Source organism: Canis aureus, chromosome 26 (genome assembly GCF_053574225.1).
Source record: "Canis aureus isolate CA01 chromosome 26, VMU_Caureus_v.1.0, whole genome shotgun sequence".
In the NCBI taxonomy this organism is placed as follows: domain Eukaryota; kingdom Metazoa; phylum Chordata; class Mammalia; order Carnivora; family Canidae; genus Canis; species Canis aureus.
The window spans coordinates 22,789,007-22,804,485 of record NC_135636.1 but is presented as its reverse complement, the minus strand read 5'-3'; the positions used below and the strand labels follow the sequence as shown (position 1 = coordinate 22,804,485).

Sequence of the window (15,479 nt, the reverse complement as noted above, 5' to 3'; positions counted from 1 at the left end):
TGTTTTAGAAAGATCCACTTTAGAAGGATGGATGGGGGTGGATAGGAGGCTGATAGCAGATAGAGAGGTGGGAAAGGAGGTGGTGGAAGATGCCAGGCAGCCCAACGTGGAGTCATCATGGTGGAGAGAAGGGATGAGGTAGAGATTTGGAATGGACAGGATATAGAAGGAAGTTCTGGCCAGGCCTGGAGGAGCTTGCAAACTGACACAGTGAATATCCCCCTGCTTAGCTTGGAACTCCTGGCTCCCTTGTACTTCCCTACTCCACTCCTCAACTCCTCCCCAGTCCTTTGTTTAGGGTGATGATGGAAGAGCAAGTCTTGCTGCTTCTTAGTAAGCCAGGAGTCAGGGCTGCCCAGCTGATGGTGACTCACTGACTGCTCATTCTAGAATATTGATGCTGAGCATCTGCTGTCCTCAGTTTCAGGACTTGGTGGCCATTCCAGGATGACTATGAGTGAGACCTCTCTATGGCTTTTTGATCCAGAGTGGATCTGGGAAGTCCCTTGCCCAGTTGTGAGTCCAGACACCTGCTGGTAGCCCCTTCCATGATCTTGATCACAGGCTAATTGTGGCATAGACAGGACTGGAATGATGTCTTAGTTTGGGGTCTTCAGGAGGGAGAGACAAAGATTTGATTGCAAGTAGTTCAACGCACTGAGGGGGAATGGGGAAGTGAGACAGGAAGGAAGCAGTTATGGAGGCAGTTCCACTGTGGGCAGCATGTGCTTAGTCCTGCTGGAGAATTCTGGACTCAGAGTAGAACATGTACCCCAAAGTTATCCTGTCTGAGGGGTGAGGCAGCTGGGGTATTTACCCATCAATTCCTGTGAGTTACAGATGGAGGGCTCTCCAAGGCATGCTAATTCCCTGGCACTTGCTGTCTGCTACCTGGCTTTCCGCAGCTCAGGAAGGAAAACTCTCAGGTGTAGACCTGAGTAGGAAGATAGCTGGAGCTTTCTGAAGTGGTAAGGCCCCAAGGAGATGAGCGTGATGCCTGTAGAAATACATTATAGATAATTATCCTCTGTTTTTGACTGATGGGAAACAGAAGCAAAGTGACAGCCCACATCACATAGCAGCTTTGTGACAGTTGGGAGTCCAGAGCTCAGAGCATGTGGGTCCAGCCCCTGCCGTCATGAGTCTTCTAAGCATGAAAGGCCCTGCCCTTAGTGTCCTATAGGGCAACTCCAGTTGCCCCACTTGCCCACCTGCTACATTCTCTCCCCTGAATATTCCCCACATCCTTAGTCTACCCAGAGCCCAGAGCCATATCTAGGGAAAGGAAGAGTTGTAGGAATATGCACATGTGTCAAGACTTGGCTTCCTTACCAAGTGCCTATGTGGGGCTTATGGAGCCTGGGAGGAAGGTAAGCAACAGAGTGGGGCCAGGAGTTGGGAGGTGGCCAACTGGTCAAGCTGTGGGGGCAGTGTGTGCTGAGCAGAGGCAGAGAAAGAATGGAATGGAGTCAGTGTGGAAGGCTCTCAAGGGGACTGTGAAGTGGGTTGGGAAGGTCTGAGCCCCCTATCCTTTGTCCTGGTTACTTGGGACCCGGGACCCTTTGTATAGTAGGGAGCAGACATCCCAGGACTTGGCACAGAAGTCTGTGTGCATTCAGAATTGAGCATGAGTCAACCACTTGGTTGTCTGTTCATTCAAGGATCACCTATGGGGGCTCAGTACATCCCAGTCATTGTGCCAACCACTTGGAGAAAACATGGAGGAATCAGGCTATTGGCTGTTCTCAGAACCTGTTGTATCTTGTAGGGGGAGAAGATCAGCTTTCTTTCATCTGAATTTTCTATTCTACATTGAATCCTGAGTTGGATAGTGGAAAACAGTACAGCCCTCAGGGAGACCTTAGTCTGAGGGGGGGATAAACTTTCAAATCCAGATGTGGAGTTGCTCTTTGCTCAGGGAGGCTTAGAAATAGTTTTGTTCCTGAAGTCTTTGATACCCAACAGGAGGTAGGGGTGATTGGAAGCTCCACCTGAGTGGCCCAGCAGAACCCCCATGAAATCCCATCCTATTCCTAAACCTAGCCTATGATTGATGATTATCAAAGATGGCTGTACCCTTTCCCTCCTTATGCCCTCACCCTTTGCAATGTGGCTTTGCAGCTTCTCCCATTAGTAATCTATTCTTCATTCTTTGAATTTTGGCTGGTGTATCAGGGTTCTCTAGAGAAACAGACCCAAAAGGATCCATCCATTAATTGACCTAGATCTAGATAGAATTATCTAAAATTAGATTATTAGTCTAAAATTAACCACCAGGATTGGCCTGTCACTTGCTTTGGGCCACAGAATGTGGTGAAAGTGAAGAATTCCACTCACTTTCTTGGCATTCTGCCCTGTACCATGTAAACAATCAGACTGACCACTGGAGGACGAGGGACCATGTGGAGCAGAGATGACTCATGTCAACTGGTGCCAGGTACCACTCCATCTGGCAGCTGACTGCATATGTACAAGGGAGCCCAGCCAGGATAAAGTTGCCCAGCAGAGCCCAGACCAAATTGCTGACCCACAGAACTGTGAGCTAAATAAGTAGTTGTTGTTACCATTTAGTTTCTGGAGTGGTTTGTTACAAAGCAAAAACTAACTGATACACAGTCCAACTTCTGCGGTGCCCTATCAGCCTGTCATCTTGGCTGATGGAGAAGACACAGAGGCAAACAGAGGGCCTGTTTCAGATTATAATAAGGCTCTGTGGGTGTCTATATCCTTGAGGGCATGCATGCAGACATTCTTCCACCCTGATATTTAAATATAGCTCAGCCAAGCACACTCTGGCCTGGCAGGCTCCTACAGTAATACACCAGAGCAGAGCGGGTGGGTGGCAACTGGCAGCTGGCAGCCAAGAAAGTGCATGCTGGGGGTTGAGGGTGACCAAGGGCGATGCCTGCCCAGTAGGCCGGGAAGAGCTTCAGGATGCATCATAGGATAGAGCACAGGAATAGGCTTGGAACCAAACCTGGGCCAAATTCTGCTTCTATTGCTCAGCAGCTGTGTGTACCTGGTAAGGTACACTGTGTGTCCTGGTAAGGTAAGATGCCTTACCATTCAGAGCCTCAGGTTCTCCAAGGATGAAGTTAGGTGTTGGGGGCCCAAGGCTGATGTAAGTTGGGAGTCCTCTTTAAGCAGAATGATACAAGACTAGGATTACAAAATTGTAGGGCCAGGCAAGTGAGCGTAAGCTTCGTGAGCTTTGCAGTAAATTGCTTCTGGCTTCCTCACTAGTAAAATAGGAGAGTTAATAATAGCAGTTGAACAGAATTGTTTTGAAGGTCAGATGAATACACTATATATTCATATATCATATATTCATATTATAGTGGGTGTCCTAGTGGGTGGCATCCAGCAGGAAGACAGCTTTGCATGCAGGAAATGGCTCATGTGGCAGCTGGTGGGTGGGCTACCACGAGGAGAGATGAGTGGAGATGAGGAGGAGTGGAGTGAGAGAAATGATGTGGTATCTCTACTCCTACCTGGCCCACGGACTGCCCCGAGGCTTGCAGAGGGGGAATACAGGCAGAGGCAGGAGCTCATTTCATGAGGGCCTTTGGAAGGTCCTGGGGCCTAAGTGAGGTTATAGTGGGTTACTGGGCACAAAGTTTCCTTCTCTGGCATAAGAGGCTGAAATGGGAATTCTTGAGCAAGTGATTTATTGAGGACATGCTCTCAGAGAAGTGTAGAAAAGAGGGAGGACAGCAGGACAGGGCAGGAGAAGATGCACAGCAAAGATGGGGTCTCAGCTGGCATCTAGCCTTTCCCTGATCCCACAGAGAGCTCTCGGGTGTGAACGGACCAGAGGGTTGTCCCCTCCTTGAAGCAAGCAGGGCAGGCTTTTTTCAATCAGTTGTTGGGCAGAGGGTGAGGAGTATGATTTTCTGGGGTTACCATCAGTCAAGGGCAATTCTCAGGAGGGGGGGATGCCTCATAGCAGCTGGTGGATGAATACAGTGTCTTGGGAAAGGGGATCTGGTCAGGGCACTGACAGAATGTAGTACAAGGATCCTCCCCACATTTCTGCATGATATCCAGATTTATCACAGCATGGGGTTGGCGACTTGGGGAGTGCAAGGGCATGAATGGATGGAATTGAGGAGGGACCACAGTGCTGATCTTTAGGGTACTCTGGCAGGAGCAGTGGTGAGGTGTTGCCCCTCAGCGGCTTCTAAGGACTTGGCTTTCTAGGAGGAGTCACTATGCTAAGTTCATCTGGAATGGCGGAGACTTTCAGAAATAACTGGACCAATTGAGGGGCCCTGAAGCACCTGTGGTCTGCAGATGGGAATAAAAGCCCATGAGATGTGTATCTTTCCTGTTAATGCAACCTCATTTGTGTCCATGTGTTGATCAGGTCTGTAGGAACTCCAGGCACATGTGGGAAAGGTTTTGGCAATTCTAAAGTACAGAATGATCAAGGCCATGCACATGATCAGATGGCAGGAAGTTTCCAACTCTGTGGAAGGACCAGAGAGTCACTCCAATTCTGGCAATGGAACATTGGTTGGCTCATAAAGAAAAGGAGCTAGGGAGGAAGATACAGCAGTTTGGTGTGATGAGGGTCCCACACCTTGCTGGGTCCTATAATCAAAGGCAATGTTATTTGTCTTTGGTGAGATGGGTCTTGAAGAAAATCAGCTGGATTGGCATGTGGTGTAGGCTGGAGTATAAAATAGAACAACCACTGAAAAACTGGCAGCTTTTTATGAAGTTAAACATATGCTGTAGGACCTAGCCATTCTACTTGTATTTACCCAGGAGAAATGGAAACATCCCATGTTAGTTATGATGTAGATATTAGTTATCTGCTGCTGTGTATTAAATTAAGCCCAAACTTAGCAGCTTAAGAAAACAAAAAACACTTATTATCTTCATAGTGTCTGTGGTTCAGGAATCCAGGAGCATCTTAGCTGGGTGGTTCTGGCTGGAGGTCTTTCATAAAGTTATAGTCAATTTGATGGCCAGCCAACAGGAAAGTTTGATAGGACTGGAAGACCTGTTCCTAAGATATGGCTCACTCATATGGCAAGTTAGTGCTATTAGTGAGAGGCTTCTGTTCTCCACATGGGCCTCTCTGTAGGGCTGTTTGAGTGTTCTTATGACATAGTGGCTAGCCTCTCCCAGAACAAGTGATCCAAAAAAGTGAGGCCAAGCTGCAATGCTTTTCATGACCTAGCTTTGGAAGATACATACTGACATTTCTGTATATCCTACCAACTATTTATCAGTTCTATTCAGTGTTGTAGGGTTCTGCATGAAGTCATGAAGAGTAGGAAGGGAGGGTCATAGGGGCCATTTTGGAGGCTGGTGCCTCAGGGATTAATGCAGTCATCCCTGCTTTGTTCTGCACAGAGCAGCATATGCACATATTTTGACGTCTTGAGATTAATGCATTGAGTCCTGAGTATCCCTGGGGGGGCTTCATTCACAGTGGAGCTGTAAAAGCAGCAGCAGCAGCAGAAGAAGAAGAAGAAGAAGAAGAAGAAGAAGAAGAAGAAGAAGAAGACTGCAGTGCTCAAGAGGCTGTGCAGAGGGGCCATGGCCAGGCTGGAGTATATGGGTTCTTGAGTGAATGTAGCTCTGCCCCAGGGGCCAGCCACAGTGAACAGTGTGGCTTGGTGTGGGTTAATTAGGCCCAATGGGAGGGACTAAAGGAATCATCTGGTCTTTACTTTATACATCCTGAAACAAGGGTTCAGGATCCCCAAGGTAGCCTCTCAGCTGGTGTGTCAAGTTCAAGCACAGTGGATACAGAAACACTTTGATGAAGAATGATTTCCAAAGCCAAGGGGTTATCTTTTTCCCATACTGGAGTCTCCTTGGCAGGGCAGGGAGTGTGTGAGGGATCTGCTTTGTACCATGAAGCCAAGGCAGTGGCAGTCTCCAGAGTGTGGTCCCATGACACTTTTCCTCCTTTCCAGGACAGGAAACAGGACTCACCCTTCACCTGTTAAGGACCTTTATTATCTGGCCTTAGGCTTTATGAATAAATAGGTCACTTCAACTGAGTTGCAGGGAGTTCTGATTGGTGGGCTCCTCCCCAGGAGTTGAATCCTCGACTGCGCGTATGGGTCCTTAGACCACAATCCTTTCCCCCTACCCCACCAGCTCAGTTTCCCACCCAGGAGCCTGGGGGTTGTGCCCTCTCCCCATGATATGGACTGTGTTAGAGAATGGAGGTAGGAGAAAATAACAGAGTCCCCAGTTCTTGAGGGCAGCCTGCATTCCCATAATGGATTTCTAAGCCTCAATAAGACATTTTTAAAACATTTTTATTTATTTATGATAGTCACACAGAGAGAGAGAGAGAGAGAGAGAGAGAGAGAGGCAGAGACACAGGCAGAGGGAGCAGCATGCTCCATGCACCGGGAGCCCGATGTGGGATTCGATCCCAGGTCTCCAGGATTGCACCCTGGGCCAAAGGCAGGCGCTAAACCGCTGCACCACCCAGGGATCCCTACATTTTGAATGAATACAGGAACTTAGGGACCCCGCAAACAAGACAATTTCTTTTTTTTTTTTTTCATCACCAAAGCCCACATTACCTAGGAGTATGGGTGAAGAGATGAGAATGAAATGAAAAAAGAGGCACTAGCCCTTTATAGAAGAATCCAGGGTTTGCAGAGCAGTGGAAATTAACATGCAAATGGTCTGTGAAAGCAGACTTGGGACCCAGGGCAGCGGACTTGGATGAACCAAAGGGTTCTCGTGCCAGTTTGCCTAGCCCTGAATCATGGTTCCCTGCTGGATGTGAGAAGAGGCACTACAGCTCCAGAATTTCTATAAAGGAAGCACTCGGGGTGGGGGTGCAATCTGGCTGGGGAGGTGGGAGGCTATAGAGGGTCCCTGAACTGAACCTGGGAGCCACACACTTTTTAAATGATTCTACATTTATTAGAGGATGGCTTTGATTCTTAGTTTCTGTCTCTAATCTGTTAATGTGATGGCAGGAATCAATGCCACTTTAATAATTCCCATGCCCAGTTCTTGGGCTACCTTTTGCCAACTTGATGGGCTATTTCAGAATTTTGTGAACTACTCCTCTCTTCGTGTTCCTTTACTGCCTGGATTCAGCCATTCTTTTCATGACTGATGGAATTCGACATTCTTTTCATGTGCTTGCCTGGTGCTAAGGTTATTCCAATGACCTATGTGGACCTCTTCCTGGAGCTCTGGACTCAAGTAGCACAGTGTTTCCTAAATAACTCTCCCAACTCTCCCTGGATGTCTGTCTCCCAGGGACCTCAAGCTGAGAAGATTGGAGATAGGACCCAGAGTCTTCCAAAATCCAGTTTTGGGGAGTATTCCACACACTACTCCATGTCCTGGTAAGATGGCTGCCTCATCCAACTAGTGTACAAGCCAGAAGGCTAAGGTCAGCCTGGGCATGTTTCCTACTCTCATATCTCCTCTTCCCCCCTTCCCCACCCCATTCAATCTCTAAGTTCTGAATCCTCTTGTCTGATCCCTTTACTATTTCAGTGGCTCTTAGCTGGTCTCCCCACAGCCTCTTTTACTACCCTGCTACCTCACTACCAAACTCCTTCAATCTTTGCTCAGATGTCAGAGTTATTCATGTCCTCACTCTGGTGCAATAATCTAACTGTGTGATATTTGGAAAGTTGCTGCTCTTCTCGGAGTCTTAGCAGCCTGGTCACAGAAGTTGGTCCAGAGGCTTGCCAAGGACCAAAACAGATCTGTTTCTGGGACGTCATGGCTCTGAGAGGCTGGCTGCCTTCTGGACAGAGAGTAACCCCATGGTGAGGTAAAAGCCACCCACCCCCCTGCCCCCCGCCTAAGCTCCAGGAAATGCTATGTAAGAAGTCCTTAGAGCCTTTACTTTCTAGGTCTTTACAGCCTGCCTGCCACTTTCTGCCACCAAGACGGAAGATGTGTAAGCCACAGTTGAAACTCATATGTCTGTTCTGTTCTTCTCCCCCTCTCCCACATACCAAAAATATATGCTTGCTTTTCTCCCATTCTGGAACTTCAAAGCCAACACAGTCTAACCCAGGCTGTCATCACTATGAACTATCCTATATTGATTTAAAAAAAAACAAACTTTTTATTTTGAAATTATTATAGATTCACAGAGAGTTACAAAGATGGTACAGAAATGTCTCACGTGTCCTGTAACCCTCATCCTGCTCCCCCCAGTGGTTACATCTGACATGACTGTGGTACTGTATCAAAACTGGAAAATTAACATTGATATAATGTATGTATAGTTCTGTGTTATTTTGTCATTTGTATAGATTTGCACAACCCATGTCAAGAATCAGAAGTATTTCATCAACACAAAGATCTCCCTCCCGCTACTCCTTTGTAATCACATTGGCTCCTCTATCATCCCTAATCCCTGGCAGCCACTAATGTGTCCTCTATCTCTATATTTTTGTCATTTTGAGATTATGCAAGTGGAAGCATACAGTGATGTGATCCTTTGTACCCTGCCCCATCCCAGAGATCCTTCCAGGTTGCTGAATATATCAATTGTTTCATTTTTTTTAAATTTTATTTACTTATTTATGATAGACATAGAGAGAGAGAGAGGCAGAGACAAAGGCAGAGGGAGAAGCAGGCTCCATGCAGGGAGCACATGGGACTTGATCCCGGATCTCCAGGATCACACCCTGGACCGAAGGCGGCGCTAAACCACTGAGCCACCCGGGCTGCCCCAATTGTTTCATTTTTGAGTAGTGAATGTACCAGTTGGTGTGTATGTACCAGTTTGTTTAACCATTCACTTGTTGTAGGATTTTTTGGTGGTTTCTAGTTTTTGCTACTATAATGAAAACTGCAATGATCAACTTTTGACAGGCTTTTGTGTGGATGTAACTCTTTATTTCTTTGGGATAAATGTCCAGGAGTACAATGACTGGGCTGTACAATAAATGTATGCTTCATTTTTTGAGAAATTGCCAAGCTATTTTCTGGAGTGGCTCTGTAATTTTATATTCCTATCAGCAGTGCATGAGAGATCCAGATTCTCTGCATCCTCTCAAGTATCTGGTATTATCACAATTTAAATTTTTTTAGCTATTCTAATAGGTGTGTGGTGATATCTTATATGGCCTTTTTTTTTAAGATTTTGTTTATTTATTCATGAGAGACACACACACACACACGCACAGAGGCAGAGACACAGGCAGAGGGAAAAGCAGGCTCCATACAAGGAGCCTGACATGGGACTCGATCCCGGGACTCCAGGATCACGCCCTGAGCTGAAGGCAGACGCTCAACCACTGAGCCACCCAGTGGCCCCTATACAGCCTTTTTTTTTTTTTTTTAATTATTTATTTATTTGACATAGATATCTCTATCTCTATCCATCTTTCCATGGGCTTATTTACCATAATGTATATCTTCTTTGGTGAAACATTTCTTCATGTCTTTTACTCAGTTAAAAAAATATTTTATGTATTTATTTGAGAGAAAGAGAGAGAGAGTGAGAGAGAGCAAGCATTATGAGCATGTGAATAGGGGGAGAAGTGGCGGGGAGGGAGAGGGAGAGAATCTTGAGCAGACTCTATATGGAGCGTGGAGCCTGATAGGGGCTGGATCTCATGACCCTGAGATCATGACCTGAGCCAAAACCAGGAGTCACTTGTTTAACCCACTGAGCCACCCAGGTGCCCCTTTTTGCTTATTTTCAAATTGGATTGTTTGTTTTTTTAATCATTAAGTTTTGAGAGTTCCTTATATATACTGATTTGCATTCTCTGTTAGATATGTGGTCTGCAAATATTTTCTATCACAGTGTAGCTTGTATTTTCATCCTTTTAACAGTATCTTCTGCAAAGCAAAAGTTGTTAGTTTTGATGATATCCAGCTTATTGATTTTATGAATTAAGATTTTGGTGTCATATCTAGAAACTCTTAGATCACCAGCCCTAGATCCTGATGGTTTTCTCCTCTAAAAGTTTTATAGTTCTACGTTTAACTCTGTGATCCATTTTGAGGAACTCTTTTGTATAAGGTGTGAGGTTTAGGACTAGGTTCATATTTTTGCCCATGGATATCCAATTATTCTACCACCATTTTTTGAAAAATTCTCTATTTGATTGCTTTTCTACTTTCATCAAAGATCAGTTGGCTAGAGGTGTCTTGGTGGCTAAGTCGTTAACCAACCAACTCTGATTTCAGCTCAGGTCTTGATCTCAGGGTCTGGGATTAAGCCCTGCATTGGGCTCTGAGCTCAGCTTGGAATCTGCTTGTCTCTTTCCCTCTGCTCCTCTGCTCTCTATCTCTAAAACAAACAAACAAACAAACAAATAAATAAAATTAAATCTTAAAAGAAAAAAGATAGGTTGGCTGTGCTTGTGTGGGGCTATTTCTGCATTATCTATTCTGTTTCATTGATCTATGTGTATATCTCTCCACCAATAATATACTGTCTCAATGATTATAGCTATATATTAGGCTTTATCATCGAATAGAATTAACTCTTCCCACCATATTATTACTTTTCAAAGTCTTAGTTCCTTTCCATACAAATATGAGAATAATCTTGTCTATATAAAAGATCTTGACAGGAATTGTATTGAACTTGCGTATCAGTTTGGGAAGAATTGACTTTTTTACTGTAGTGAATACAATCCATGGACATATGATCTCTCTCCATTTTCTCCATTTATTTAGATTTTAAAAATTTCTGGGGCTGCTGGCTGGTTCAGTCAGTAAAGCATGTAATTCTTGATCTTGGGGTTTTAAGTTCAAGCCCAACATTGAGTGTAGAGATAACTTAAAAAATAAAATCTAAAAAAATCTCTTTAATCTAGTATTGTAGTTTTAAGTATACAAGTTCTATACATGATTTCTTAAATTTACATGTAAACGTCTCATTTATTATAAACAAATAAATTATACCAACTGTAAATTGTATTGCCTTTTTTCCAGTTTTATTGAGGTATAATTAACACATAAAAATTATATGTGTTTAGATTGTATAATTCCTTTTAAAGGTGTACAACATGATGTTTTAATACATGTGAAATGATTACCACAATCAAGTTAGTTAACACATCCATCACCTCACATAGTTACTGGGTTTGTGTGTGGTAGAACACGTATAATATACTCTTTTAACATATAATATACAGTTTTCAACTAGCAGTAATCCCACCTTGGATAAACCTCATTGGCTAGGATACTGCCACTGTGCAAAGTTTAGCATATAGTATACAATATAATATTACTATAATCATCATGCTATAAATTAGATCTCCAGAACTTATTTATCTTAAAATTGAAAGTTTGTACCCTTTGGGCAACAGTTCCCAGTATTGCCCCTGACCCCCTTCCCCAGTTTTTGGTAAACACCACTCTACTCTCTGGTTCTATGAGTTAGACTTTTTTAGACTCCACACGTAAGTAAGACTGAACAGTATTTGTCTTTCTGTGTGTGGCTTATTTCACGTAGCATGAAGTTCTCTAGGTTTACCATATTGTGAATGACAAGATGTCCAATAATATTTCATTGTATATAAATACCACATTTTAAAAAAAGATTTATTTATTTATTTTAGAGAGAGAGACAAAGAGAGTGCACAAGCAGGAGAGGGGAAGAAGGAGAAGGAGGGAGAGAGAATCCTCAACCAGACTCCCTGCTGAAAGTGGAGCCAGACGTAGGGCTCGATCCAAGGACCATGAGATCATGACCTGAGCCAAAATTAAGAGTTGGTCACTTAATGGACTGAGCCACCTAGCCTCCCCTATACCACATTTTCTTTATCCATTCATCTGTAGATAGACACTTAGGTTGTTTCTATATCTTAGCTATCGTAGGCAATGCTGCAATGAGCACAGGAGTGCACATATCTCTTTGAGATATTGATCTCACTTTCTTTGGATATGTACCCAGAAAGGAGATTTCCAGGTCATACAGTGGTTCTATTTTTAACTTTTTGAGGAACCTCCATACTATTTTCTATAGTGGCTATACCAATTTACCTTTCTACTGACACTGCACAAGGGTTCCCTTTTCTCTACACCCTGGCCAACACTTGTTAGTTCATGTGTTTTTGATAATAGCCATACTGAAAGAAGTGAGATGATCTCTCATTGTGATTTTGATTTGCATTTTCCCAATAATTAGCAATGTTAAGTATCTTTTCACGTATCTGTTGGCCATTTGCATGACTTATTTGGAAAAATATCCCTTTACTCTCCAGGCCTTTTGCCTGGTTTTTAAATCAGGTTATTTGTTTTGTTTTTGCTATTGAGTTGCATGAGTTCCTTATATATTTTGGATATTAACCACTATTTGGATAGGTCAGATATAGGTTTGTGAATATTTTCTCCCATTTTGTAGGTTGTCTTTTCATTCTGATTGATTCCTTTGGTGTGCAGAAGTTTTTTAGTTTTATGTAGTCCCACTGTTTATTTTTGCTTTTGTTGCCTGTGCTTTCAGTGTCATGCCCAAAAAACCCAGCTCACAAGCTCACTTGCTCTCTAAAGACATTTTTGTATCTTCAGGATAGGTTCCAAGAGTATCAGGTCATGGAATTACCTCCCTACTAGGCCCCCTTGGTCTGGCCTAACCCTCACTCTTTTGCCTCTTCCACTCTGTATATTCTTTGCCAGCCTGTTACATTCTGTCGTGAGGACTCCCACCAGACCCCTGCTGGTGTTTTGTTTTTCCAATACATTTTCTGAGTGCATGGAGATAGAAAAAAATACAATTGATTTTTTTATGTTGGTCTTGTATGCTACGACTTTGCTGAGCTCACTTATTACTTCCAGAAGGTTTTTTTTGTTTGTTTGGGGTGTTTGTTTGTTTTTGGTAAATCCCTTAGGATTTTCTAGATAGGTGATCAAGTAATCTGCAAACAGAGGACTTTTACTTCTTTCTTTTCAATCTGTATGTTTTATTTGTTTATTTTGCTTGCCTTTTTGCATGGTTTAATTCTTCCAGGTACTATGTTGGATGGCACTGGTGAGAGCGGACATCCTTGCCTTGTCCCTCTTCATAGTGGAAAAGCATTCAGTCACCATTAATTGTGATATTAGTGGTACCTTTCTGTAGTGGTACCTTTCTGTAGATATGCTTTGTCAAGTTGGGGAAATTTCTCTCTATTCGCAGTTTTCTGAGAGTTTTTTTTTTTTTTTTTTTAAGATTTGTTTATTTGATAGAAAGAGAGACAATGAGTGAGTGGGAGGAGGGACGAAGGGAGAGAGAGAATCTCAAGCAGATTCCCTGCTGAGTGAGCATGGAGCCCCCGGTGGGACTTGATTCAAGAACCCTGAGATCAGGGCAGCCCAGGTGGCTCAGTGGTTTAGTGCTGCCTTCAGCTCAGGGCATGATCTTAGAGTCCCGGGATCGAGTCCCACATCGGGCTCCCTGCATGGAGACTGCTCCTCCCTCTGCTTATGTCTCTGTCTCTCTCTCTGGGTCTCTCATGAATAAATAAATTAAAAAAAAAAAAAAAAAAGAACCCTGAGATCATGATGTGAGCCAAGTGGGATGCTTAACCGACTGAGTCACCCATGTGCCCCTGAGAGTTTTTATTATGAACAGATGTTGGGTTTTGTCAAACACCTTTCTGCATCAATTGATATTTTCCTTCTTTTTTTTTAAAAGGATTTTTAGGGATGCCTGTGGGGCTCAGTGGTTGAGTGTCTGCCTTTGGCTCGGGTCCTGATCCTGAGGTCCTGGGTCCCCTCCCAGTGGGGAGCCTGCTTCTCTCTCTGCCTGTGTCTCTGCCTCTCTCTCTCTGTCTCTCATAAATAAACAAAATCTTAAAAAACATAAAAATGATTTTTAAAAAAGATTTATTTATTTCAGAGAGGAAGAGAGCATGAGTGGGAGAGGCAAAGGGAGAGGGAGAGAATCTCAAGCAGACTCCTCGCTGAACACAGAGCCTGATGTGAGACCCGATGCCATGACTGTGAGATCATGACCTGAGCTGAAACCAGGAGCCTGATGCTCAACTGACTGTGCCACCCAGGCGCCCTGATATCATTTTTCTTATTGGTAATATGGTGAATTACATTGATTTTCAAGAACCAAAGCAGGCTTTCTACCTGGATTAAGCCCCACCTGGTCATGATATACATATATATGTCTTTTAAAATATGTTTTAAATTCTGTTTAAAAATTAAATTTAAAAATTAAATATCTGTCTTAATATTTAGTTAAGGACATTAGCACCTATATTCATGAAGGATATTGGTCTATAGTTTTCTTTTTTTGTCCTGTCTTTGCTTATTTTTGATATTAGGGTAATACTGAATCCACAAAATGAATTGGGAAATGTTCCTTCCTTTTCTACTTTCTGGAAAAGATTGTCTAGAATTGATGTTGCTTCTTCTTTAAACATTGGATAGAATTCTCCAGTGAAATCATCTGGGTCCAGATAGTTCTTTTTTGGGGGAGGAGTTTTAAAATTATGAATTCGGGATGCCTGGGTGGCTCAGCAGTTTAATGCCTGCTTTTGGCCCAGGATCAAGTCCCGCATTGGGATCCCTGCATGGGGCCTACTTCTCCTTTTGCCTGTGTCTCTGCTTCTCTCTCTCTGTCTCTCATGAATAAATAAATAAAATCTTTTAAAAAATAAAATTGAGATATAATTCACATAACAAAAAATTCACTAAAAAATTAAAAAATAAAATTATGAATTCAATGTTCTTACTAGTTAAAGGTCTGCTTAAATTATCCATTTCATATTGGGAAGGGGAATTGTGATAGCTTGTGGTTTTTGAGAATATGGCCCATTTTATCTCAGTTGTCAATTTTCTCTGTGTAGAGTTCATGGTGTTTTTTTTATTATTCTTTCAATGTCTTCAGAGTCCATAATGACAGCACCTGTTCCTTCCCGAATATTGGTAGTTTGTCTTTTCCTTCTTTTCTTTTGTCTGTCTTGCTAGTGGTTTATCTGTCAATTATTTTTAAGGAAGCAACATTTTGATTTATTGCTTTTATCACTCAGATTTTCTTGCTTTCAATTTTATTGATATCTGCTCTTGTCTTTATTATTTCCTTCTTTCTACTGGATTTTTTCCCCTTTTCTTTTTCTTGTTTCTCTTTTCTAATGTAAGCATTTAGTGCTACAAAATCCCTCTCCGCATTGCTGGTCAAAGAATGCACCCTATTGTGATTTTATTTTTATTTATTTATTTATGGTGAAAACAATTTATATTTTGATTTAGGCAGTTGGACTCAGTTTAGATGATCCCAACTTTGTTGGTGACATCCAAAGCATCACAGTCAAGAGCGAGTTGAACATTCATCTTCTCCCCTTCCAGCCTGATCAAGGTGTTGACCTTGGCCACATCAAGTCACAGAGCTTCTTCACAGCCTGTTTGATCTGGTGCTTGTTGGCCTTGACATCCACGATGAACACAAGTGTGCTGTTGTCTTCTACTTTCTTCATGGCTGACTCAGTGGTCAGGGGGAACTTGAAGATGGCATAGTGGTCAAGCTTGTTTCTCCTGGGGGCACTTTTTCTAAGATATTTGGGCTGACT

At 43.1% G+C, this 15,479-nt stretch overlaps 1 pseudogene; it reads right to left on the bottom strand.

Moving 5' to 3' along the window:
* Positions 1–11,069: 11,069 nt before the first annotated feature.
* On the bottom strand, positions 11,070–11,182 carry LOC144298927 (U4 spliceosomal RNA; annotated as a pseudogene).
* Positions 11,183–15,479: the final 4,297 nt, after the last annotated feature.